Raw genomic sequence first — 17,293 nt, 5'->3', positions numbered from 1 at the left:
TCGAAGTCAAAATATGTGTTTTAGCATGCTAGCAAACAGCCCACATGCTGCATCATCAATACAGTCGCTGCATAGCATTGTTCATTGCAATGACATAAAGCATGATAAGCATGTATAGTTTAAATTTTTTGTATGCAGAATATATTGTTATACTGTTAAATAGATAATAAATGTGTATATTTATCTTTATTTATTTTTTAGTTAACATTTTTACCAAGTGGACTTAAAGGGGACACTAGCAAAAAAATCACACCTTTTAGGGTGGATGTAAATGAGTATAGCTAATTACTTCAGTGCATGATCAGTTGATACTTTTCATGTTATCTTAGTGCAGCATATATAGATTTATTCCATGTAGTTGTTTTTTCAGTGTCATGTGTGTAGAATAAAATATTTTGACTTTTAACCAGAAATTCACTTATGTTCCCCTTAAGCCCACCTGCTCCCATTAAGCCCACTTGACTGTGTTTCAATGGAGATCTTCTCCCTTTTGACTTTTGAACCATTTTCCTGCCTAACTTTGACCTCACCTAATCAATCAGCCCCATAATTCAGGCAATTAAATATCATAATATCATCATTTATTATCCTTAAAATATTAGTATTGAAACTGGAAACTGTTTTTCTTTGAGTCAGTAGGTCTTCAGAAATCTTGATAAAAACATCTGCACTTTCAACCAGCTGGCTGGACCAGAAATTTTGGCCAATTATAAATGCCAACAGTACAATGTATGATAGAGATACAGACAAAATGATAACTCATATTGAAAGATGAAGTATTGAAGAGTAGTTTCCATTATAATTTAGATTTTGTTCATGAGTAGTTTTTTGTCTACATTCCAGAGAAGCTGGTAGAAGTTTAGCTTTTTCAGTGTTGACAACACAGCAAAAAGTCTCATCACATCTATTTCAAATGCCGTTTACAGGCCAGAGGATAGGAGTGGAGAGAAAATGAAAATAGCTATTGAGAGCTAAGAGATTACAGATTTTAATAGAACAAGTTTGGATTGCTAAGATTTTTAATATTTATTTATCAACAAATCATGAAGTGGGCTTATTTGGAACACCCATGGGCTTAAAGGGTACATTAAGTTCCCATTAAGCCGATGACAGACTTTTGACATATTTTGACAAATTAACCAATAAAAACATAAAAAAAAATGGTATACATGAATTATTGACACGTCAGATGATTAGACTATCATTTCAACTAAAATGTTCTCACTTAAATTGGGGCGGTATATATTAAAAATGTCTGAAAAGCAGATTTGGTGGGCTTAATAGGGACGTTTACCTTAATGCTAGCATTTGAGAAAGTCTCATGAATTTAGTGTTCATGTTATCACACTTTAATTTAACCTTAATTAATAAAGACAGATGAATAGACAAAAGCAAGTAGTTGTTGTCGGGTTAGTTGGTTGTTTACATTCTGGGACGTCGTTCCAACTTCAGCCTGTTGCAGCCTGACATGCATTGTCCATTTTCAAAATACACTTCCGTTTTCACAGGAAGTTTACACTTTACATACAGTCCCTTTCAAATTTAACAAGCTAAGTCGGTACAATGCTGCGAATTAATGTTTTGTTCCTTCAACAATAAACGCACGTGGTTGGGTTTAGGCAACAAAAGAACATGGACAGGTTTTGGCTTTACAATCTTGTTGTCCCGCCACATTTCCCCCTGACACTGCCAGCCACCATTGAACAATAACAGCGACTGGCTGCCTAGCATGCCTATGTGAATGGACGCCTTTTTTTGTCAGAGTCTAACACCAAAAGTTACTGACCAAGTGCCGGATGTCAAGAACTTTGTAGTGAGACTGAGTTGCCCTAAAATGCTGCTGCGTATGTACTGAACAGAGATTTTTTTAATTATTGAAGACAAGCTGAGAGGAAGAAGATACAGCACAAAAGTCACTTCTGCAATAATATGAATATTACAAAGTCAGTTCAGTCAAAACCGCTCTATCCTAACTTGATCAGTTTGATTTATCCGACTCTACTGCACCAGTCTGAAAGGGTTTTAACCTAAAAAGGATTGAACTAAGTGTTTCTTTTTTACCCTCTCTCTGTCTCACAAACTGAAGAACACCAAGAGGAAGAGGGAGGAGGACAGCAGCCCTGGAGCCATCTCCAGCCCCCAGCCGTCCACCTCTGGCTCACAGGTAAGCTGGGTGACATTTGTGATTGATACCAAATTGTCTTGGGCCCCCTTGTGGTGCATCTAACAATCCATTCTCCCCCCCACTCCTACTCACAGGTGCAGTCAGAGAGGAGCTCCAGTCCTCAGCCGTCCACCTCAGGCCCACAGGGTGGAAGACAGGAGGCTGCCCAGACGGGTGTAAGTATTCCACCCTAAACACTCTGCTGTAAATGTATGCCTTCTGTGGAGGCTGGCTACAGTATTTCTAAAGGAATACCAGGCATTTTTAGAGAACCTCATTTAAATATAATAAAGTTCATCTTGATGGATTTTTTTCCATCAAGAAAATTTGACTGAATTGTGAATGGTCTCAATGACCTCCATGACCTACCTCAACCCAAATGACTTATCTCATTGTTGTACTGACCTGTTGCTTTCTTTTCCTCTCTGCCCATCTCTCCAACAGCCTCGAGCCAGGAGGCGGAGACGGACTCAGAGGGAGCGAGAACACCGCCGTGAGCGCCACCGCCAGCCATCTGCCCCTGACCCACGGCGTGGAGGGAGGGAGGAGCAGGACGAACCTCCCACCGGCCGCTACCCTGTGCAGGTAACACTCTCCCAAGTGGGCAGGCCCATAGTACAGATGCCCGCTTGGCTTCCGCCTGCTAACCAGTCGGAAGTGATGGCAGAGGTATGGGGCTGGTGGGTCAACTCCCTGTTCAGTTCGGAGCTTTAAGTACTCCTGACACTTTAGCTGCAGGATCAGGTATAGTGTACTAAGTGGTAATTCCAATCCTGCCACACACACACACACACACACACACACACCTTTCTAAATCTTTCTTTACAGCTGTTTCATTTCCTCTTTTCATTAAAAAAAACAAAAAACAACAAAAAAACAAACAAACAAAAAACAACAACAAAAAACAACTAATGTTAGGTTTAAGATATTGATAAATATTGTTAAATTTAGAATATAGATAAGTGTTAAGTTTAGGTTATAGATAATTCATGTTAAGTTTAAGACACTGATAGTTTTAGGATATAAATAAGTGATAAGTTTAGGTTGTAAATGAGTAATGGTAAGTTAAAGGTAATGATACGTTTAGGATACTGATAAGTGTTTAGGTCATACGTAACTGCATGTTCAGATATTGATAAATAAATGGATAAATATTGATAGGTTTAGGATGTAGACGTGTTAAGTGCAGGTTGTAAATAAGTAATGAAAAGTTTCATATAATTACAAATATTGACAAATATAGGATATAGATAAGTGATACGTTTAGGATTAAGTAATGGTAAGGTTCAGATATTGATGAGTATTGAATAATTTAGGTAAAAGATGAGTGTTAAGTTTAGGTTGTGAATAGGTAATGATAAGTTTAATATATTTAGAAGTATTGACAAATGTAGGATATAGATAAGTGATATGTTTAGTTTATAAATGAGTAATGGTAAAGTTAAGATATTTTAATTTAGCTAATAGATAAGTGTTTAGTTAAGGTTGTAAATAAGTAATGACTAAGTTTAGGTTGTGAATAGGTAATGATAAGTTTCATATATTTATAAGTATTGACAATTATAGGATATAGGCAAGTGCTATGTTTAGGTTAGAAATGAGTAATGTTAAGAATAAGATATTGATAAGTTTAGTGTATTGATAAGTGTTAAATTTAGGTCATAAATAAGTAAAGGTAAGTCTTGCATATATTTAAGTAATTATTTGGCATTAAACTCTCATTTCCTCTATTAAAAACAAACAAACCAAAACATTTTATGTAGATGTAAAGGTTAGTGTTATGACTTATTTCCTTATCTGCTTAAAAGTAAAAGCTTTATCCAAAATAATTTAAAAAAAAGTGTAAAATGAGAAAAGGTTTTAGGAGGGTCTCAAGGAAATGTACCATTCACTTAATTTTTAAAGCTGTGTTTAGGTTATTGGAAAGACTCAGGACATACTCTTCCAGAACCATTTATAATGTCTGTTTTTAAAGATTACAACTCAGTGTATGAACTGAAAATGAGATAGAAGCAGTTTTAAGAGTTTATAGAGCAGATTCAGATTGTTGTTGTTGTTTTGTTATATTTGGATGGAACATTTCCAGAGGGTTAGGGTGGGTGGACCCTCCTAAAACCCTTTCCTTCTTTTACTCTTGTTACTGATACTGAGTAATTATAGGTCTTCTCTTTCATTGCTTTCTAAATTTCTTAAAAAAAAAGATATCTAATTCCTCAAATATATGTATTAAAAAGTTAGGGTGTTGATCAATTTAACGTCACGGTATTAAAAGTAAATCATTAGATTTTTTTTTTTTTTAAATAACTAAATAAAAGTGTAAAAAGAGAAAAGGACTTCAGGAGGGTCTTAAGGAAATGTTCCATTCAAATCCATTTTTCATTGTTGTTAATGTAAGTCTTCTTTAGTCATTTATTACCAATATCTTATTTATCACTGCATCATTTATATGAACTAATGAGAAGATGAAAGTAATTCCCAGAGACTCTAAACCAGTGTTTGCTCGCAAATTATTGCTTGAACAATTATAAACGTGTTGGATGGGACATTTCCAAAGGGTTAGGGTTAGGGTGGGTGAGACCCTCCTAAAGCCTTTTGCCTCTTTCACTTTCATTTTCTTTCTTTTCTTAGTCTTTCAACTAATTTATTCCCTCTACAGTTTTTGCACAAGACGTGAGGGTTGTGCTACAACCCAGTCTTACTCATGCTACCAAGCTGCAATCAGCAGTGTTGCTGAATAAATTTTATTTATAAAAACTTTAACACCACCCAAGTTATGTCTTGGCCAGTGTGGCAGGTGATAGGCTCTCTTCTTATGACAAGCCTGGGCCCGCTCCCGCGGCTATAATAGGCCCCGCTCGCCTGCCACTGTTTTCATAGCAGCTTACTCAGCCCGCACCCATACGGCGGGACAACAAGGCTGAATTAGTAAGAACTGTCATTCTTCACTCGTAAAACCTGGGTTGTAGCACAACCCTCACGTTTTACTTTATTTCGAACTCGAGTTCTTACTCATGCTACAACGTGCTGACGTGCGTATCCCTTCTGGCCTAAGGAGGAATTAACATGGGAAACCACCATATAATATACACCAGTATGCTAATGAGGCCAAAACGTTTCACTGTCTGGCTGCAGACAATACCACGTGCGCAGTGGAAGCATTGGACACATTCAGACCATAATATCTCACAAAGGTATGAGGAGTCGACCATGAGGCAGCTGCGCACGTCCTCCACAGACACACTGCGCAAAAGCGCCCATGAAGTAGAAACACTCCGTGTTGAATGAGCCTTCAGGCCCCCTGGGGGGTCCTTCCCCAAAGAGAAATAGGCTAATGTTATGGCCTCCACCATCCAGCGAGACAGACGCTCTCTGGATAGGGCCATTCCACAGGACTGGGACCCGTAACATACAAACAGCTGCTCAGAACGGCGCAGCACGCACGTCATCTTGTTGTGGCCAATTCAGTGGTCTGGCACAGACCAGTGGTCACTACCCTTGAAGTTTAACTGACTTGGTGTTATATTGTGATGATTAAGTGTTCCCTTAATTTGTTGAGCAGCAAAAAACAAAATATATGACACAAACTCCATTGAAAGTTGAAGTTTATAATAAAGCCTACTGACAGTTGATCCATCTGTAATCAGCTGCCGCCGTCATCAGAAACAGATGTCGCTCCACGTTTAAACATCAGAGGAAAAGACATTTAATTTCTCTGAAAGAATATTTCCTCATTTCTTCTCTCCCCGAATCTCATCCTTGCATCTCTCCCTCATGTCTTACGAGGGCGGAGCTAAGACGCAAGGAAGAGTTGCAATTGAGGGAAAAGTGGATGCGAGATCAGGTAATGGGATGAACCCAGAATTTATGGCATTTACAAACAAATTCATCAGTTGGACAAGCTGTGGCTAATTTACCCTACATACTGTAATGTCCACAATATAATGACTTATACAAATGAGATAAGTATGGATACATACAGAAAGTTGAAAAAAAAAAAAAGATAACAGGAAATGGTGCTCTATCTGTCTCTGAGGACAGAGCCGACACATCACTGATCACTGAGTCCATACATACCGGTTGTTAGGGTCTTTTCTGATCTGTCACGGCGGTCAGATAGTTTGCCATTGTGTACTGTCTTTTTAGGGTCAAATGACTCTGAAGTTCGTTTTGGGTTTTAGTGGTACAGTAGATGTCCAATACTTGATGTCGTTTTCTTTTTATTTAGCTATAATTTCGCTGGACCGCATTGTGTGAGGGTTGTCCTGATGTGCTGTTACGTGATGTGTCTATATCCTAAGTAAACGAGGGAATTGGCTGAGTTTAGCTGGGCATCCATTGTTAGGGGTGTTCCTGTGGACTCTGAGTATACTCTTGCAAATCTCAGCGTGTAGATCTTCAACTGGGTGTTTGTTCCAAGTCCTGAGTTAAAAGAGGACCCCACATTTCACTAATCAATATCAGTTTGATGATAGACTGAAATATCTTGAGCCAGGTTCTAAGTATTCTAGGTATATCTATGTTTGAAGACTTTTTTATAGCATAGAAATCTCTCCTTCCCTTGTTTCTGAGATCATTAACGGCCTGATTGAAATTTCCTGTTGAGGTTATTTTTAGTCCCAAATATGTTTAGCTGTGTGTTCTATGTCAGTGGAGCCCAGTAGGAACCGGATTGGGTTACCCTGACACCTGGGTCATTTACCTGGGCACCCACCATAGAATCTGGTTCCACTGAATTTTTCTTTGCCACTGTTGTTAAAGTGGTTCTTCATGGTGGGAATTGTAAATTTAAGAATATGGTCCAGACCTGCTCTATATGAGAAGTGTCCTGAGATCATTTTGGTTATGATTTGGCACTACATAAATAAAACTGACTTTGAGGCCTCCAGTTACGCAGACCGGGCGAGGCGGAGGCGCAGCGCACCTGCGCTTCGCCAACTGGGTGTGGCCAGGCGGATTTTGCAAGTTTGGTAGACCGTGCGCCCTGGCAGCTACTCCTCTTTCCCACCTCCGTCCCTTCTACCTGCGCAAGTCGGAAAGAGGGAGGAGAGAAGGCGTGGAGTGGGTTTTACACACATCACACCAATCAAATGAGCCCCTCTCCTCGCCCTTAAATGCGCTGCGCGAAGGCGTAATGAGAGTTTACCCAATTCGCCATGGCAGAAGAGAGCAGCAGCATCGGATGGCCAAACTCCTCCCAGGAGGAAACTGTTGTTTTGGTCCGGGAGGTCCAAGCTCACAGTGTCCGAATATACGGAACTGTGAGCAGACCTCCACGGGCTGATGATGCAAAGGTAGCCTGGGAGGAGGTCACCACAATTGTAAATCAATGTTGCGTTTCTCTCGTGCGCGCGTGTGCTCTCTCTCTTTCTCTCTCGCAGTCTCACTCTGTTTCTTTTCTTTTGACTTTTCTAAGATGACAGATGCTGAATATATACTCCCTATCTGAAGCTGTGGCTGTTTGTGGTTGGCTGAGAGGGATGTGAACTCATTAGTTTGCAGCTGTGTTAATCAAATCAGGTTGGGTTTCCATTACGCGTGCCAAATGTGCCAAACGGTGCCAATCCCCTTTGATCTGGCATCAGATGTGACGGGACAGTCGGTATAGAGATACATTTATGTGCTGATTGCAGATAGTTGCATTGAAAAGTGGTTTTTGTGGGTATTTATTGCATCGTTAATGTGCCTGATATTCTGGAAACCTGCCTGTGAGGTTTTGGTGACGTGTGCGCACTGTCGGCCGGTCAGCCAAACTTCCACTTACACCAGCTGCGCTCCGCCTGCGCTGACAGTAGACCTGGTTTCAGCTGGTGAGCTTTCAGTGCACCTTCGGCGAAGCCTTTTGGCACGAAACTGTCACTGCGCCAAGCTGGATCTGTCGACACCTCCCCACTCCCCTGAGCGCGCCTCGGGTTGCGCCGCTCGAAACTAGCTCTGCGCGGGGTTCGCCACCCTGCGCCACCTTGCGCTGCGCCGGGAAACTAGAGCCCTTAGTCATTATGTAAATGTAATGAATAATATTATAAATAATAAATATAATGATGCAGCAGTCATTATGCAATAAAATCAGTCAGTAATTATAGCAAGGTTATTATAAATGCTATTTGGTATTTATTGTTGTGATGATGAGTGGATGGCCAGGCTTTAGCAAGCCGGTCTCACTCTGAGGTCATCGAAAACAGGTGCTTGTTCTTTGATACGTGGCCAGTCGCTGTTATTGTTTAACAGCACCCCAGATGTTGGAGGGTGGATGGTACGGGTGGTGGATGGGTCCAACAACCACCGATTCTTCTGACTCAGGAGGCAGGTGTTCACTTCTCATGTGAAAGTAAAGCCAAACCCTGTTCTTTTTTCCTAAAACCAACCGTGTGTGTGTGTTGGTTAAACGTAACCACGTGTGTTTGCTGCTGAAGAAGAAAAAAACATCAATACACGGTGTTGTACCGACATTGTCCATTTATTTTGAAAGAGACTGTATGCAAACTGTACATGTCCTGTGAAAAAAAGTGTATTTTGAAAACAGACAATGCATGTAACAGGCTGAAGTTGACACGGCGTCTCAGAACATCACCAGCCAATACACCCAGGGTACCTTGCACATCATATCTCGACATGAAAAGACCATGACCAAACGTCGATATGTGACGAGGTCAGAGTAAGAATGTGTTGGCTTTGGAGGTTTCTTGCTGCATCATGAATTTGACCCTCTGAAGATGGAAACAGGCCGGCATCAAGACAGAAGAAATTATCTTCATCAGAAGGTAAGACTGTTACCTTTAAATCAAGTTATAGCCAAGACTTTGGGGCTGGTGCATATGGATTTTGTTTTTCAGTTCTATATGCCTTGTTTGATATCTTGCAAATTGAGAAGTGTCCTCTTCAGCACAAAAGCCAGATATGAACACAGAGTTGTATGTGGATTTCATTCTGCAAAGGTACTAACATATTTGTTTGACTGAAAAAACACTGAAGTAATGGCACAGTGTGCTCATTGTGATTAATTGTTATTTTCCTTTTTTTCTACTGTTAAGCTATCCAGCAGACACCCATCATCATCTTCTCCTCAGGCTGTTCCAGCTGTTACCATGGGTTGTACAACCCCAGTACCAACTGCTACCACCTCTTCTGTTTCCCCATCTACATCCATTGCTCTGGTCATGTCCAAACAGCCAGCTTTGAACGCGAGACCGTGAGACATAGGCACCACGCTCATGTGTGTTCACGTGCTTTTGCTGGTCTCACGCGCAAGCGCGCACACATGAACGCGGTGCCCAGAGAGGCAGTTAGAGTTACAGGCTACAATGAGGCTAAAAACAGAGTTCAAATAGACGTTTTTCCAAACAACTTTTTATGACGAGGCTTCAGGACACTTGGATCACTACGGATGAGCAGTATGGAGATATTTTGTGGTTTCAATTATGTGTTTTTGGACGTTTGAATCTGGGGCGCCGTAAGCCTCCATTAGGTGGAGTTGTGTTAATACCCCCTCTCCCCTTGGATCTCTGCAAGTGTTGTGAGGACTCTAAAACGTCACCTGAATCTCCATCGGCATATGGGTGAATTTTCATTTTTGGGTGCACTATCCCTTTAAATACATTTTTGGTTGCCAGAGGGACTCAATAGCGCCTCCCAGAGCTTAAGAGTTCAAACTGGCCAAAGAGAGGGTGAGAGCTATTTCCCAAGATACTCCTTGCTTTCTTTCTCGTCCTTCAGTAAAGAGTTGGGTCAACAGCTTTTGTGGCCTGCCAACTATTTTACTTGCCACTGTCAAAATCCTACAGAGTTTACTGGTGAAAAGTTACAACACTCTCAAGCATAGTTTTGTACACTAATTCTAAAATCTGCTGACTAACACCAAGGCTACTAAGTTTCCTAAGAAGATAAAGTTGCTGTGAGCATTTCTTGAAAATATACTCAGTATTTCCAGAGAAGCTCACAGAACTGTACCGAGATATTTAAAATTTTCCTGTTTCAACATGTTGACCATCGAGTGAAACTGGCTCGGTCTTCAAATCTTGTTTTGTGCAGATAATCAATTCTTTAGTATTGGTCACATTAACTTCTAACTTGCTGATGTGACACCATGTCTGAAGGGCCTTAGTGTGGGCCAGGTAGGCAGTTTCACCCGATGCATCTGTTTGCTGTAAAAGACCAACTAAGGCCATGTCATCAGCATATTTAAACAATCTAAAATATTCCTCATTGATCATTAATTCATTGGTGAACAGAGAGAAGAGCACAGGGGACAGAACACATCCTTGTGGGCAGCCTGTGCTCACAGTGAGCTCATCTGACATGCTCCTCCTGACACAGACTCTCTGTCGACGGCAGGAAAGAAAGTCTCTGATCCAGAGAACTAACCCTGTGTTAATGTTAAGATCAATTAGCCTTTTCAGGAGTATTATGTGTCTTCATTGAGTTAAAAGCTGAACTGAAACCCACAAACAAAACCCTGGCATATCGTTTGGGGTCCATGAGATGTTTTGTAACTGTATTAAACAGAGTCAGCACAGCATCGTCTGTGCCTCTGCTGCTCTTATAGGCAAACTGGAGTGGATCTAGCATAGTGGCCACAGTGTTGTTCAGGTGGCTGGCCAAATCACGTTCCATGACTTTTTTGGCACTGGCCTTATCATACATACACATACATATCCTTGGTGCTGCTTATTTGTTTTTGTTTTTCTACAAAATATAACTGTTTTAGTGGACTGTATTGTTCTTTCTTCAAGTAACCCATGCTGGCAGAAATTAATGAGTCATGAGCAGAGGTGGGGGATTTGAGTCACATGAATTGACTAGAGGACTTGTAGTCTGAGTGGGCGGAAGTTCCCTGCAGAGATCAGCCTCTCATTGGGCGGAGCCACCCGCTGAAGTCCCGCCCTACCACCTCCGGTTGTGTAGCAGTTTTCAACCGTTTTCAACACGTCCTTTAGTAACTTTTGCGGTGTTTGATCTTGCGGGGATGTAGCCATTTTTCTGCCATGGTTCGCGTCCTGTAGGTGATATTTTTGTGGGTGTGTTACACCAAAACCTGTTTCCCCCCGGCAATATTTGTGCAAGCGCACCGTTGCTGTGGCACCGCCCAGAACGATTGTGATTGGTTGAAAGAAGTACAAGCAGCCGGTTCGTTTTTTTCTCCAATCTCAAAGTGAGAGTCGGCCCAGCCAGACCTTTCTTTTCTTGAGAAAGGTCTGGTGAGCGAGACTAGAGGACTTGAGACTTGCTTGACTAACACTGATGAAAGATTCAACTTGACTTTGACTCTGTATGCAGTCAGTATGCAGGGCAGCTTTGACTCAGGAGGTAGAGCAGGTCCTAAGCTAATCAGAAGATCAGAAGTCAGATCCTTGGCTCCTCTAGGACACATGTTGAAGTACCCTTTGGCAAGATACTGAACCCCAAATTGTGCGAGTGTCAAGAAACTAAGTAGCAGGTGGCACCTTATACAGTAGCCTCGGCCCCTTGTGTGTGAATGTGTGTGAATGGATGAGTGTGTGTAGATGCATAGTGTAAAGCGCTTTTAGCTGTCAGATTGACTATAGAAAGGCACTATACAAGTTCAGGTTGATTTGGTATTCATGACTTGAGACTTGACTAAGACTTGCAGCAGGTGACTTAAGAGGACTCAACTTTTTTGTGAAGTATTTGTATTTTTCTAGATATTGAGAAATTAAGTTTTATTTTTTAAACGCAGTGCGAGCGGACCCGCCAGCTGGTGTTCATGCCATCACTATGACTGCTGTGTCCTCCTGCACAACTTTGAATGGAGGAATGGCAGTCAGGGAAGTACAGCGGCATCATGAGCTTCACAGCGTGTCCTTTTATTTGGTTCTATTTATGTGATACATGTGAGTTTCCTATAACTCATTCAATATTGAACATGCCTGGAAACCAGCGACACACTGTCAGCTCCTCATCCTCTGCTAGAAGGGTAAGGAGCTCCCCAACCGCATTGTTTTCCCAATTTGCAGACATTTTCAGCTGCTTTGCCTCTTTGAGTCAGCCGCTATGTGCTAACAGCTACTTTTTAAATCTCCCACAACGGGTCGCATGCATTACATGTTGTGAAAAAGTCACACCTGTGCCGCCCATCATCCCATCCTGCAGACTGCCTGCAGAAAAGAGTCATTTCAGGTCTGTTACTACCTCCATTCCCAGTACTTTGACCCAGACCACACTATCCCCCCTCCCTGTGATCGTATCTTATATACAGCGCTCCCGCTCCAAACAGGCAGTGTGAAAGGGGATCCTGCCTGCTCTCCGAACATGAGTTCACTCTGTGTGTATGTGCACTTGATGTGTGCACCAGTGCCATGTGATATTTTCCTCCTAGTCCACCGTGACTCAGTAAGTTATTTTGCCCTACTGTTTCTGCTTGTGTTTTGGGATTTAAATATACATAATTATGATCCCTGCCCTCTCACAGCAGCATGCATATTAACGTGAATTGAGTGTCTTTCACCCTGACCATTCAGAGAGGGGCCTGGAGCAGCAGATGATGTAACGAGTGGAGTTTGGGCCCAAAAGCAACACTAGGTACAGGCGGAACAGTTTATACCTAGCTTTAATACACTACTTCAATAAATACAGGGAGTGCAGACTGGTGAGGGAACAGAGAGAGTCAATGTTCAGTTTCAGAGTGTCCAGGGGAACAGAATCAGTCTGTAGCTCTCCGCATGGAATGCTGTAGTAGCACACAGGTGAGGTGCCGGCGTCTGCTGGGCGGCAGTTCAATAGCATGCGATGGTAATGAGAGGGGGCAGGCAGAGAGCAATGTCAGAAGAGCTGAGGTTCCATAACTAGGAGTACTCGCTGAGAAAACAGCCTCTCCGATGTGAAGCTGGCAGTGGACAGGGGAGAGCTTGCCAGCAGCGATGAAACGTGGAAACTGTGGCGCGCACTCAAAGGCGAGGCATACTGCCGCACAACGAAGCAATCCACAGTTCAGAGGATCACAGATGACTGAACCAGTAAACTCACTCTGGAAAGCTGGGTGACGATCTTTCCAGACAGCTGCAGGAAACAGGCGAACAGGAACCAGGGGGGCAGAAGCAGAGCTCGTGGTCGAAAACAGAAAGCAGAGTGGTTTACCAGGGAGCAGACGGAGCAGGAGAGTGAGGCATGGGCAGGGTCGATACCAAGGGAGCAGTCCGGAAACAAACACTGGAAAGTCTTGCATGAGGCGAAGAACAATCTGGCAAGGAGTGTCTGTGAAGTGGGCGTCTTTATAGTGACAGGGAATAATGATCCACAGGTGAGCTGTGTTAGCCTGATGAGGTGGGCCCGGTGGATCGACAGGAGTGGGAAATGTGTGGACAAGCAATAGGCTGGCAGGTAGGTGTTTGTCCCCCTTGACTGTTATAGTCTACTATAATAATACTATATCATGTGATTATTCTGACTCATGCGTTATGTAAAAGCATGATTTTACTGTTGTAGTTGGTAGAGGTGGAGTTCATTTTGAACCATTAACGAATGATTATTTTAATTATGGGTTAATCTGCTGATTATTTTCTCCACTAAATGATTGTTTAATTTATAAAAATTCTGCAAATAATGAAAAATCACATCACAATGACTCAGAGCCCAAAGTGACACCTCCCCAATGTCTGTTCTGTCAAACCAACAGCCCAAACATCAGCATTATTAAAAATGCATTGAAATTATTAAATAATAAAAAGAAAAAGCAGTGAAATTCCTCCCATTTGTGAAGCTGGAATCATGACATGTTTTCCCATAAAAAATGACTTAAATCTTTATTTTCTGTCAGTTCACTAATTCACTCATAGTTCCAGCTGTATGTAGCTAGTATGTTGTCACAGGTTTGCAAAAATCTAAATTTGTAAAGAGACTAATAACTTAAGTTGTCAGATAAAGTTCGTGGCATGAGAAGAAATTACATAGATTTATACTTTTAGTACCATAGTTAATGTATTAAGTTGCACTTTACCACTGTCTTTATGAGTTTTTCAAGTATGACTTGACCTCCAACTTCCTTCACCTGAGCAATGACTTGATTTGCTTGCTTCTCACCATGACTTGAGACTTGCTTGAGACTTGAAGGCTACGACCATAGACTGATTGAACCACATTACGTGTACTAAAGAATAAGTAGATCAATGGGGAAAAAAGGAGATTTGTAAAGTTTTTAATAATTTTCCTTAATGTCTTTGTTTCTTGTAGACACCCCTGTGTAGGCTATATAGTTTTGTCCTGTTTTTTGTTTGTTTGTTTTTCCAATTGTGTGTTTTGTTTGAAGACAGTTGTATGGCTTCATTATAATACAATAAAAGAATACATCCAGAACAACAAAATGTTTCTAAACACAAACATCAAAGAGAGCACATATCAATTGTTTTATCAGCCTACTTTTTATTTGAAGAGGAAATTGTGTCAATGTGCTGTTTGATTCCACCTATGAGTGACAAAAATAGGGGTTTTTGAATTATTATATATTTAAATTTGTGGATATAATATTTTATTAGTATTACTGGCACAGACTGTCCCGTGTTTACTTTTTATATATTTGAGATGCTGCGTCCCCTCCTTGATGTAGGGGAGGAGTTATTGGTGGTTTTTGACCTTATAGCCTACAGTAAATAAAGATTTGGTGACATTTTCATTAAAGTTGCATCTCTTGTTGCTTGTTTTTATCAAAAATGTTGAAACCAAACAGTAAATTTTCAAAAAATATTTTCAAATCACAGTGTGTTTAATATGCTTCATATCTCAACCATAATAATATGGTTGATATCTGCATATGATTCTGCACAAGGACAACTGCAAATAAAGAGTTATAGTTTTGAAAGAGCGTATAATTTTGAAAGGAACTTACTGTACCTTATTGGCCAGAAAACATTTCAATAGAGATATTGAAACCCCTATCATTAATAAGGCAATCTTAATATTTATTCAGCCTGCATAAAATGTAATTTTAATTTCTTAAATAAGAGTGTCTCTCCCCCAAATCTCAAAACTAGAGGGCTAAAACTCAAATCTGTGATGTCATAGGGTATAAATCCTGTGGCTGCTCCACAGACAATGAATGGTGGAACATGTTCTACAGCCATGGCCAAAAGTTTTGAGAATTACACTAGTATTGGTTTTTACAAAGTTTGCTGCTTCAAGTGTTTTTAGATCTTTTTGTCAGATGTTACTATAATATACTGAAGTATAATTACAAGCATTTCATAAGGGTCAAAGGCTTTTATTGACAGTTACAGTAAGTTTATGCAAAGAGTCAATATTTGCAATGTTGACCCTTCTTTTTCAAGACCTCTGCAGTTCGCCCTGGCATGCTGTCAATTAACTTCTGGGCCACATTCTGACTGATGGTAGCCCATTCTTGCATAATCAATGCTTGGAGTTTGTCAGAATTTGTGGGTTTTTGTTAGTCCACCCGCCTCTTGAGGATTGACCACAAGTTCTCAATGGGATTAAGGTCTGGGGAGTTTCCTGGCCATGGACCCAAAATTTCGATGTTTTGTTCCCCGAGCCACGTAGTTATCACTTTTGCCTTATGGCAAGGCACTCCATCATGCTGGAAAAGGCATTGTTCGTCACCAAACTGTTCTTGGATGGTTGGGAGAAGTTGCTCTCGGAGGATGTTTTGGTACCATTCTTTATTCATGGCTGTGTTCTTAGGCAAAATTGTGAGTGAGCCCAGTCCCTTGGCTGAAAAGCAACCCCACACATGGATGGTCTCAGGATGCTTTACTGTTGGCATGACACAGGACTGATGGTAGCGCTCACCTTTTCTTCTCCGGACAAGCTTTTTTCCAGAAGCCCCAAACAATCGGAAAGGGGATTCATCAGAGAAAATGACTTTACCCAGTCCTCAGCAGTCCTGTACTTTTTGCAGAATATCAGTCTGTCCCTGTTGTTTTTCCTGGAGAGAAGTGGCTTCTTTGCTGCCCTTCTTGACACCAGGCCATCCTCCAAAAGTCTTCGCCTCACTGTGCGTGCAGATGCACTCACACCTGCCTGCTGCCATTCCTGAGCAAGCTCTGCACTGGTGGTGCCCCGATCCCGCAGCTGAATCAACTTTAGGAGACGGTCCTGGCGTTTGCTGGACTTTCTTGGGCGCCCTGAAGTCTTCTTCACAACAATTGAACCTCTCTCCTTGAAGTTCTTGATGATTCGATAAATGGTTGATTTAGGTGCAATCTTAGTATCAGCAATATCCTTGCCCGTAAAGCCCTTTTTGTACAAAGCAATGATGGCTGCACGTGTTTCCTTGCAGGTAATCATGGTTAACAGAGGAAGAACTATGATTTCAAGCACCACCCTCTTTTAAAGCTTCCAGTCTGTTATTCTAACTCAATCAGCATGACAAAGTGATCTCCACCTTGTCCTCATCAGCACTCTCACCTGTGTTAACAAGAGAATCACTGGCTACGGTTACATGATGGCTTCTCATTCGGAATGAAATAAATCTGAATGAAATCATTCGGAATTAAAGTCTTTCCAGGTAGTTTACATGGGAAATATTCATTCCGAATGAGGGTTTACATGGGAGATGAGTTCAATCGCCTTTATTCAGGTCTGTGCAAGGTTTGGGCCAGGGCATGTTTCTGATTGGATAGGGGGCGGGGCGGATGTTACGTGTTTACGTTTACTGGAAGAAAACACTGTAGTCCTCGCTCCGGATAACAAGATGCTTGACGACGCCGTTCTTAGTGCCTTTTTCAGGCGTGTTTTGCTTATATTCTTGAAGCAGCAGTACGACAACAACCTTGTTCTGCTAATGCTTCATCTGTTGAGGAGGAGGAGAAGGGAGATAGAAGACCGTGCTGTGGTGAATGGAAACTGGTGAGTGCAACGAGTCCGACTGCTCTACCTCAGCCGCGCTATATACGTCATCGCGCCAGAAGGGCAAGGAAACGAGCATGCGCAGAAAGACCGGAATGAACTTAAAGAGGAATGAGTGTATACATGCACACAAAATTCTTTCATTCAGAATGACGAACGGAATAAACCACCCCCTTTAATCGGATTTAATTTTCAATCGGAATGACCATTTTTCATTCAGAATGACCGTTTACATGACCACTTTTAATCGGAATGGCCTTTCATTCCGATTAAAAGTGGAATTAAACTGTGCATGTAAACGTACTGACTGACATGATGTCA

Source organism: Epinephelus lanceolatus, chromosome 13 (assembly GCF_041903045.1).
Source record: "Epinephelus lanceolatus isolate andai-2023 chromosome 13, ASM4190304v1, whole genome shotgun sequence".
In the NCBI taxonomy this organism is placed as follows: Eukaryota; Metazoa; Chordata; class Actinopteri; order Perciformes; family Serranidae; genus Epinephelus; species Epinephelus lanceolatus.
Note: the sequence above shows the minus strand (reverse complement) of the source record.